The 9,358-nt window shown below is 36.8% G+C and overlaps 1 long non-coding RNA gene across 1 annotated transcript in view; it reads left to right on the top strand.

Annotated features, from left to right (window-relative positions):
* Positions 1-9,137, top strand: part of LOC123236879 — a 15,549-nt gene extending 6,412 nt beyond the window's left edge. The window contains exon 3 of the long non-coding RNA XR_006505440.1: positions 8,507-9,137. This is a non-coding gene — a long non-coding RNA (uncharacterized LOC123236879). The remainder of the gene's footprint in view (positions 1-8,506) is intronic.
* The last annotated feature ends 221 nt before the right edge of the window (positions 9,138-9,358 follow it).

Here is a 9,358-nt window from a genome sequence, read left to right as displayed (position 1 = left end):
TATATATATATATATATATATATATATATAGCTGCTCTCCTAATGATGACCCATTAGTGGTGATCTATCTCTGAGATCATCTAAATTGTGTTCCAGTCTTTAATACCAGAATTAAGGGATTTTATTACAAAAACTCTTTTTTAATTTAATCTCTTAAACTTTCTTCTTCTTGTCCTCCTCCTTTTTTCCCTCTCTTCTTCCTTCTTCCTCTTGTCTCCTCTCTTGTTTCTTCTCTCTCTGTCTCTGTCTCTCTCTCACACACACTTACACACACGCACGCACATGCACCATCTTTTGGCTTTTTTTCTACTACCTACAAATGTGCTTGTATATTGTTTTTTTTAAAGACATAATGAAGAATTAGAGACAACATGGTATAGTGTATTTCTAGAAAACCAAAAAGATGTGTTTAAACAAATTTCATGTGGATGTAGATCACAGAATTTGATTTCGAAGGGATCTGAGTGTCTGTCTCAACCAGCCAATGCAGAAAAGGGATTCCTCATTTTTACATAGCTGACAAGAAGTCATCCAGCCTATGCTGAAGGGGCAGATGAGAACAGTTTATTCCAATGGCCATCAAAGAGCTTGGTCAGACATCAAAGATGCCAAGGTCATCCACCATATCTTGGACCAACACTAGACATTCTGACTTTTGTCCTGCCACTGGACTTCAGTAATTCTGATAGAGAGAATGAGACTGATGACTTTGTACAGCTCTGCCTCACTTAATTCCAATTCATTCACCTCAAGACACCATCATCCCATGATGTCATCTGCCCCTTCAAAACAATGGATGAACAACAATCAATGTCTTTCTGATACCCTGGTGCCCAGGACTGAACACAGCACTCCAGACGAGATCTAACAAGAGCAGAGCACAGTAATACTATCACCTTCCCTGTTAACATAGCTGAAGATTGCATTAGTTCTTTTGGCTGCTACATCAAGTTGCTGACTTATCTTGAGTTGAATCTCACTTAAATCCCCAGATCTTTTTTAAAGCAACTGCTGTCTTTCCAGGCCTTCCTTATCTTAAACTTGGGAAATTAACTTCTTTTTAGCCCAAGAGCCTTATTTATTCCTATTGAATTTCATAAAATAGTCTAGAGCTAAAAGAAACCTCAGAGATCACTGAGTCCAGGGGTTCTCCCCTGGGGCAACAGGCTGCTGAAGTCCATGAGCCCCTTCTCAGAATGATGTTTGGGGATGCATGAAATAAAATACATCGAGCACAAAGACAACCAAATATACTGAGTTAAAGATGTCATTTTTTTCTATCCAAGTTCCTGAAATCAGTCCATGAACTCTTTAAGTTAAAAGTCCCTGATCTAGAATAACTACTAAAACTCACAGATGCCAAGAAAACTTCTATATTAGCCAACACCTACTCTAACACACAAAGCAAGTGGAAGAACCAGGATTCAAAGTTAGGACTTCTAACTATAGGCTGACTAACTGGGAAGCATAACTTAGCACATTCTTATATTCAACTACATTTTTTTCCAATAAAAATTAAAAACCACTGAAACATGGAGCAAAAATGGGAATTGGATTTAGGAGATCTGTATTCAAGGCCTCCCTCTGCTGTTACCTGGCAGCAGCATCACTTTGGGCTGATTATCCAACCTATCTAGGACTTAGTTTCTTCATCTTTAAAATAAGAAAATTAGATCAGATTATATCTAATACTCCTTCCACTCTATTTTCAAAATTCAAAAAAAAGAATAAAAATGCTATTAATTTATATAGTACTTTAAGATTTATAGATATATAATATATTAAATGTTATACTATTATATATTAAATATATATCGTATTACATAATATATGACAATATTATACAACAGAATATATTATGTAAAATATGATGTCATAAACAATATAATAGATAATAATATAAAATATATAATCTCAGTAGAGCTTCACAATAACCTGTGAGATAGCTGCTATTATTATCCCCATTTTATAGATGAGGAAAATGAGACAGAAAAAGTAAGTGACTTATGTCGAGTCACATAGCTAGTTAATATATCTGAGGTAAAATTAAATTCAGATCCTCTTGATTATGTCAGGCACTCTATTCAGGATGCCACCCATCTGCCAAATGAGTTTACTTCCATAAACTAAGCAAACTTCTGTTCAATCATGTCAAACTCTTGATGTGACTCCATTAGGGATTTCTTGACAAAGGTGGTTTGCCAATTCCTTCTCCAGCTCATTTTATAGATGAGGAAACTGAGGCAGAGTTAAGTGACTTAGGGGTACACAGCTAGTAAATATCTGAGGCCAGATAGAAACTCATGAAGATGTCTTGTTGACTTGAGGCCAGCACTCTATCCACTGTGCCACCTAGTTAAAAGGATACAGATGATTTAGAGAAGTCTAGATATGTAAAGATAATTTATTTTGCCTTAATCTTAAACTATTTTCAATCACTACTTAGTGTAAGATTATTCCTCCCCTCAGGCCTGGACAGAGCATCACTATTAGGCTCTAAAAAAGGATAAGCATTGAGAATGATTTCAAGAAGTACAGGTATATAAAGATAATTTATTTTGCTTTAATCTTAAACTATTATCAACTACTGCTTAATTTAAGCCAATTCTTTGACTTGGACCTGGACAAAGCATTACTATTAGACTCTTTAAAAAAATGTTCAGAATGATTTAAAAGTCTTTTAGAGGGGGCATCTGGGTAGCTCAGTGGATTGAGAGCCAGGCCTAGAGATGGGAGGTCCTAGGTTCAAATCTGGCCTCAGACACTTCCAAGCTGTGTGACCTTGGGCAAGTCACTTGACCCCCATTGCCTACCCTTACCACTCTTCCACCAAGGAACTAATACACAGAAGTTAAGGGTTTAAAAATATAAAAACAAAAAAAAAAGTCTTTTAGAGACATTATACAAAGGTCAAGCTCTAGGGAAGTTTGGGTGCACCAAAATGCATCTGTCTGTCATATAAATTATTTCTATGTTGTTCTCTCACTAATTTTCACAACAAGCTAATTTCCAAAGAACAGCAAATTCTGTGTATGTTAGCAATTCTGTTAAAAGCTTGAGGGTATGAATCTTCATTAGCTATTAGCACATGGAAATGATGTTTGTTGAAACTGGAAAATTGTTGTCATGTTTACTCTTTACCCCAGGATTATTGACTTTTAATGCTTTTTTTAATGTGTTAAAAGCTCCCAATAAGAACGGCTAAGTGTATCATTATTTTAAAACTATAGTTTCAGCAAAGATTTTACCAATCACAAATCTAACTCCTCCATCACTAACACCACCACCACCAACAACAATAATACCTCTTAGAAAGTTGGTAAAGATATTACTCAACTGTTGGCCATTATCCACATCACTCCATTCCCCATACTCTAGTCAAAGTTGACAACTCTGACCCCCTCAACCAACCTCCCCCAACCCAGTAAAAAAAAATTCTATGCTCTGGGCCATCCCACCACATTGCCTTTTTCATGCTTAGGATGTCCTCATTCATCCTCATGCTTGTTGAATTCCAACACATTTGTTAAAGCTTACTTTAAAGCTGGCAAGGATCCAAGATCTTAGCAGTCTAGAACTACATCAAAGTCTAGAGCAAATCTTATAAGAGACAAAAGAGTACACGCAGTGCAGTTAAGTGGATTTGGGCCAGCTGAATGACTGGCCCCTAAAAGAAGCCATTAGCATTAATATAAAAATAGAAAGAGACCTTTGGTGGATCCCCAGAAAACTGATGTTTGATGTCTGTATTTTTCATGACTTGAGTAAAAAATAAATCCAGGTTTTTGTGAAGATGGTTTGAGCAGACCACAAGGTAAATGAGAGGTGACCTCGAAAAGCTCAGGTGACCCAGGGCTACATGAAGAGAGCCACAGCTTTTAGGAATAAAGTGAGAGAAAATCAGACATGTAGAGCAGGGTATGTAGTGCTGTTTGCCACAGTTTAAGAACAATAGTAATAAACTGAAGCATCGGTAAAAACTCAAGTGCCAGCACCTGCATATTGACTTCGAAAACTACAAATTAATATTATCTACACATATATTTTTTAAACATTGCTCAGTTATGTTTTAGACTGGTTTGGGCTGTTTTCTGAGTGATTTGCATCTGGGCCTTGATTATGACTCCTCTGCTGGAGGATATCCGGAGGAAGGTAATCGGGAAAGTCAAGACAGCTAGAAATCATTGATCTAGAGCAGGGGTTCCCAAACTCTTTTGGCCTACCGCCCCCATTCCAAAAAAAAATATTACTTAGCACCCCCTGGAAATTATGAAAATATTTATTGAACTCAGAATAGAATGTAATACCAAAAAAGTGTAGCCATCACTGCCCCCCCTGGATCGCTGCAGCACCCACCAGGGGGCGGTGGTGCCCACTTTGGGAATCACTGATCTAGAGCTAGAAGGAACCTCAAGTCATTTAGTCCAACCTCATCATTTTAAAAATAAGGACCTGAACAACAGTCTAATCAAAGGTAGGATTTGGACCCACATCCTCTTACTCTTGGTTCAGAGGTTCTTCCACCATTCCTACCTCATGGGTGAAAGGACTCCCTTTCATGCCAGATGAGGATTGGCTGAAGCAATTGAGGATATTAAGCCTGGAAAAAAGAGGAGAGGGGGAAAGGGAAGGGAGCTGTCCTGAAAAGCTATCATATGGAAGAGAGACTAGTCTTGATCTACTTGACTAAAAAGAAAGTAACCAGAAGCAATTGGTTCAAGAGGCCAAAAAGACTTGAAGTCAAAAAGAACTTCCTAATAACCAGAGCTGACCAAAAGTGGGATGAGCCATCTTATACAGCAGTGGGCTTCCGAATCTCACTAGAAGTCTGGATGACTATGTGTAAGATTTTTTTCAAATGTGTATTAGACTAGATGGCTACCAAAGTCCCTTCTAACACTGAAATTTTGTGAATACCTATATTACTTCACAGTTATGAGGAAAACTATATAAACTCTAAAGCACTATGTAAATGCAAACAATTTCTAAAATTTCCTAATTATTTAGCCACATTTATACTTTAATGGAAAAATATCCATAGAGCTACAAAAAGAGGGAATTTAATTTATGATACTGTTCATTAGAATGTAAACTCCTTAAAAGAAGGAATTCTTTCATTCCTTGTATCCCCAGCACCTATCAGACAGATTGGCACATAGTTGGTACTTAATAAATGCTGATTGATTGGTCGATGTTGAGACGATCATTTGAATTAACAAAGGAAATTATCATCTAAAATTGTTCAGAGTAGAAAGAGTATTAGACTAAAAGTCTAAAAACATGGACCCTGCTTCTACCAACTTATTTGTTGTTTCATTTTAGCCAAATTATCTTTAAAAACTAAGACTTGGAAAATTAAAGCAGCTAGGTGACACAGTGGATAGCATGCTATATCTGGAGTCAGGAAGACTATCTTCATGAGTTCAAATCTGGCCTCAGATACCTCTTAGCTATGTGGCCCTAGGAAAGTCACTTAACCCAGTTTGCCTCAGTTTCTTCATTTGTAAAATGAGTTGGAGAAGGAAATGGCAAACTATTCCAGTATCTTTGCCAAGAAAACCCCAAATGGGATCACAAAAAGTCAGACGTGACTGGAAGATGACTGAACAACAAGAAGGCTCAGAGAGACTCTCCATAAAATGAGGGTCCTACTACTTCTGCTACATATTCCACATAGAACCATTGCAAAAATCCAATTGGACAATATGTACAGAGTACTTTTTAACTCTGGAGTGTATACAAACGTTAGCTATTAAACATTAACTAAGTAGTAATTCTAAGAATCAAATTAAAAGCAGACCTTGACTTGTCTGTAGAATTTGCTTACGACAGTTGGTATACACTTTTTAAAAAAATCACAAGGAAAGGTGACCTGGTATCACCCAACATTACGTAACGCGATCAGGGTGTGGTTCAGAAAATGTACTAAGATGAATGTAGAAACCAGATGAGGGATTGGGGAAAACCCTTTTGTTGCTTCTGTAAATTACTACAGGAATTAACATGCAGCCTCTTTCCCTCAAAGGTGAGCACACTTTTCAGCACTTAATGAAATGAAGATCAATCTCGCTCACAGCCACAACTTCCTACTTTCTAAATAAAATTATCTAACAAAGTAGGCAAGAAAGATAAAATGAGTGATGGCCAAAACAAATATATGTATACACAAATTCCTTAATCCTGGCTCCCATATCCCTCTACATTCCAAAGTGTCTCATTTTTCCTAGCATCTTTTAAAGGTGAGTTTTTTATCTTGAGGATGATCTCTGAGAAAGCCATTTAGTAGTACTAGTAGCGATACTCCCAGCATTTAGAAATGTATATGTACCCACACGATAGGGTCTGCTTTCTGGAGTCAGGAGAGATCGCCTTCAAGTCCTAGCTCCACAATTTAGCCTCTCTGGACCTCAACTTCTTAAATAAAGGGGGTGATCTCTAAAGTCCCACCTAACCCCTGGCAATCTATATACTCCTGCTCCTATTATCTCATTGATCTTTGGAATATCCCTGTGAGGGAAATAAAGTAACAGCGAGGATGCTTAAATCCTGGAATAGGATACTGTGAGAAGTTGTAGAACCTCCTTCTTCTTGAGTCTAAAAAATGGGATAAATCCTCATCTTACTCAGATGGTTTCGAAGAAGTCCTAAAAGGGCAGTGCGGCTGATGACTTGTCATCTGACTACAAATTTTGAGGATCTACATTGAAAAATAAGGTCCAGAGAAGAATTTGTGTGACCAGTAAGAAAAGTGATAGAAAGTCAAGAGAGTGGCTAATCATGAAATCAAAGGGTATGGAAACTTGGGCACCCAAAAACAATTCTCCTCAGCAAACTTGGGCAAAGTAAGTGATTTTGACTAAGATAATGCTCTAAGAGTGATAATAATGTTAATAAAAGAATCTACATCTTTTTGTGACAACTGTAAGATCATGTGGAATACACTTTAATCTAATAGCTCACAGGCCAGGAGAAATGTTAGTCCGTACGGTGTGTTTTGGTATTTTTTGTGTGTGTGAATTGTTGGGGTTTTTGTGTTGGTTTTTTTTTTTCATTAAACCGAAAGCTACCCAAACCCCACTGAACCTGCCAGCACACACACACACACACACACACACACACACACACACACACACACGCCCCAGGCAGTGTTAAATTACTCATTCTTCTTGTTACTTGTTTTTCCAGGGTTGTTTTTTTTTTTTAATTCTGTGTATAAGCAGCGTACACACGCACCTACATTCATTTCCCTTACTTTCCAAGCCTACATTTTCTTTGGGGTGTGGCTGTTTGCATGTAGTTCAAAGGCAATGACTTTCTGGAAATCACTTAGAAGAAGTCAAATATAATAGGAAATATCTCAAATTAGAGGTGACTAGTTTACAAAGTTCAATTAAATTGAGATTAACCTGTAATTTAAGAGAAATATCAAGGTTCCTAATTCCTATGGCATACATGCCACTGTGTAGCCCAAGCCATGTTGCAATCAGCCTTGCCTTTCACCTTTACCATTTTAACTCTTTATTGGCTATCTCTAAGCTCCAACACGTGGAACAAAGTAGTTTACTTTCCCAAAGAACACCTGGACACCTTCACTCTCAACCGAGCTGGTTTTCTGTCTCCTTCAGTGTCACATTCAATAATGTCTTCTATTTCTATATAGACAGTGAACCTGATTCTTCTTCACAAAATAGGGAAATGAAAAAAAAGTGAATGAAGAAAGAAGTTTGTTGTAAACCAGCAGGGACAAGAGATCATGACAAGTATATCTTTAGAGCTCCAGAGAGGACTAATGCCTCAAATATTCCTGGTCAAAACACTTATCCTTCAGTATTTCCAGATCATATTTAGCTCATATTCTAGCTCTTAATATTTCAAGGGACATGACAACATTCTCATTTTAAAATTATTTTTAATTCACTAAAATTAAGCATGAGACACTCTTGTTATCATAACAATGGTGTTTTCTTTTAGTAGTTATTTTTCCCCTTTTCTTTGTGGCAAATTTCCCTGTGCCATCATTTTTTAAATTTCAACTTAAAATCTGTCTTTCCTAACTTTGGCTTTCTTGTACTTCATCCTCTACCTTCCTTCTCTGCTTTTGATCATTTAAATTAAACTCAATAGCCATTGATAAAATAGCTATAGTTTATAAGTTGCTATGCTAGACTCTGTGGCATATGTAAAGCCAAACTAGATCCATTTCTTCCCCTCACTAAGCTGATGAACCAGTGGAGAAAAGTAAAGTCAGGGATAAGATATGTATGCAAATAAAATTACTATGATATAGAATATAAAAAATGATGGATGATACAAGGTACTCTGATAGTTCACAGTAAGAAGGGAACAGTGAATTAAAATTTACCAGCAAGATTGGTCTTTATATTACCAATAATTTTTAATATTTTTCCACTATATTTTAATATACAAAGCTCTCTCACTCCTATAAAATCAACATCAGCTTATTCCATCTGCCAGAGTGTGATTTTTTTTTCTCTTTTTGTTTCAGGAAATTGGAGATGATGGTTCTCTGAGAATGGTTCACTTTGGTTTGGTGTAACAAAGAAAAAAAATCTTTCACTGGATGACTATAATTTTATTCCTAAATGTGCCCAAATTAACCCATGCATAACATGTATACCTACTTCCATTTTCAGTAGGTTTCTCCCATATATCAATCATCAGCCACTACTTCTAGAAATCCCTTACCTTATCAAATGACTTCACTTCTAGATGACCTGCTGTTTCTAAACGCCGCGGATACTGTACCTGTGATCTGTTTGAGAAACACTGTAAAGAGGAAAGGCCACGGATTGTATGTACTTAAAGCAATCACTAAGGCCATTATTGAGTAAGTTGTCTGTACTGAATACTGATCTAATCACCCAAAGAATATGGGATGAAGCAAGTGGCTGCATATATAGCTTCACATTTATTAGTCAAAAAAAAAAAAAGAAACAAAACAACAAATTTATTTTAACCACAGATTAAGTAAAAATGTTATGCTATTCATCAGCTGTGATTCAGTGTCATATTGTATTATCTACAATTATCTAAAATTTGGCAGGGAAAATGAGGGGGTGTCCATCAATTGGGGAATGGCTGAACAAATTGTGGTATCTGCTGGTGATGGAATACTATTGTGCTGAAAGGAATGATGAACTGAAGAAATTCCATGTAAACTGGAAAGACCTCTAGAAATTGATGCAAAGTTAAAGGAGCAGAACTAGGAGAACACTGTACACAGAGACGGATACGTTATGGCACAATCATATGCAATAGCCTTTTGTACTCACAGCAACGCAATAACCCAGGACAATCCAGAGGAACTTATAAGAAAGAATGCTATCCACATACAGAA

Source organism: Gracilinanus agilis, chromosome 2, assembly GCF_016433145.1.
Source record: "Gracilinanus agilis isolate LMUSP501 chromosome 2, AgileGrace, whole genome shotgun sequence".
Lineage (NCBI taxonomy): Eukaryota > Metazoa > Chordata > Mammalia > Didelphimorphia > Didelphidae > Gracilinanus > Gracilinanus agilis.
This window is presented reverse-complemented; position numbering and strand designations above follow the sequence as displayed.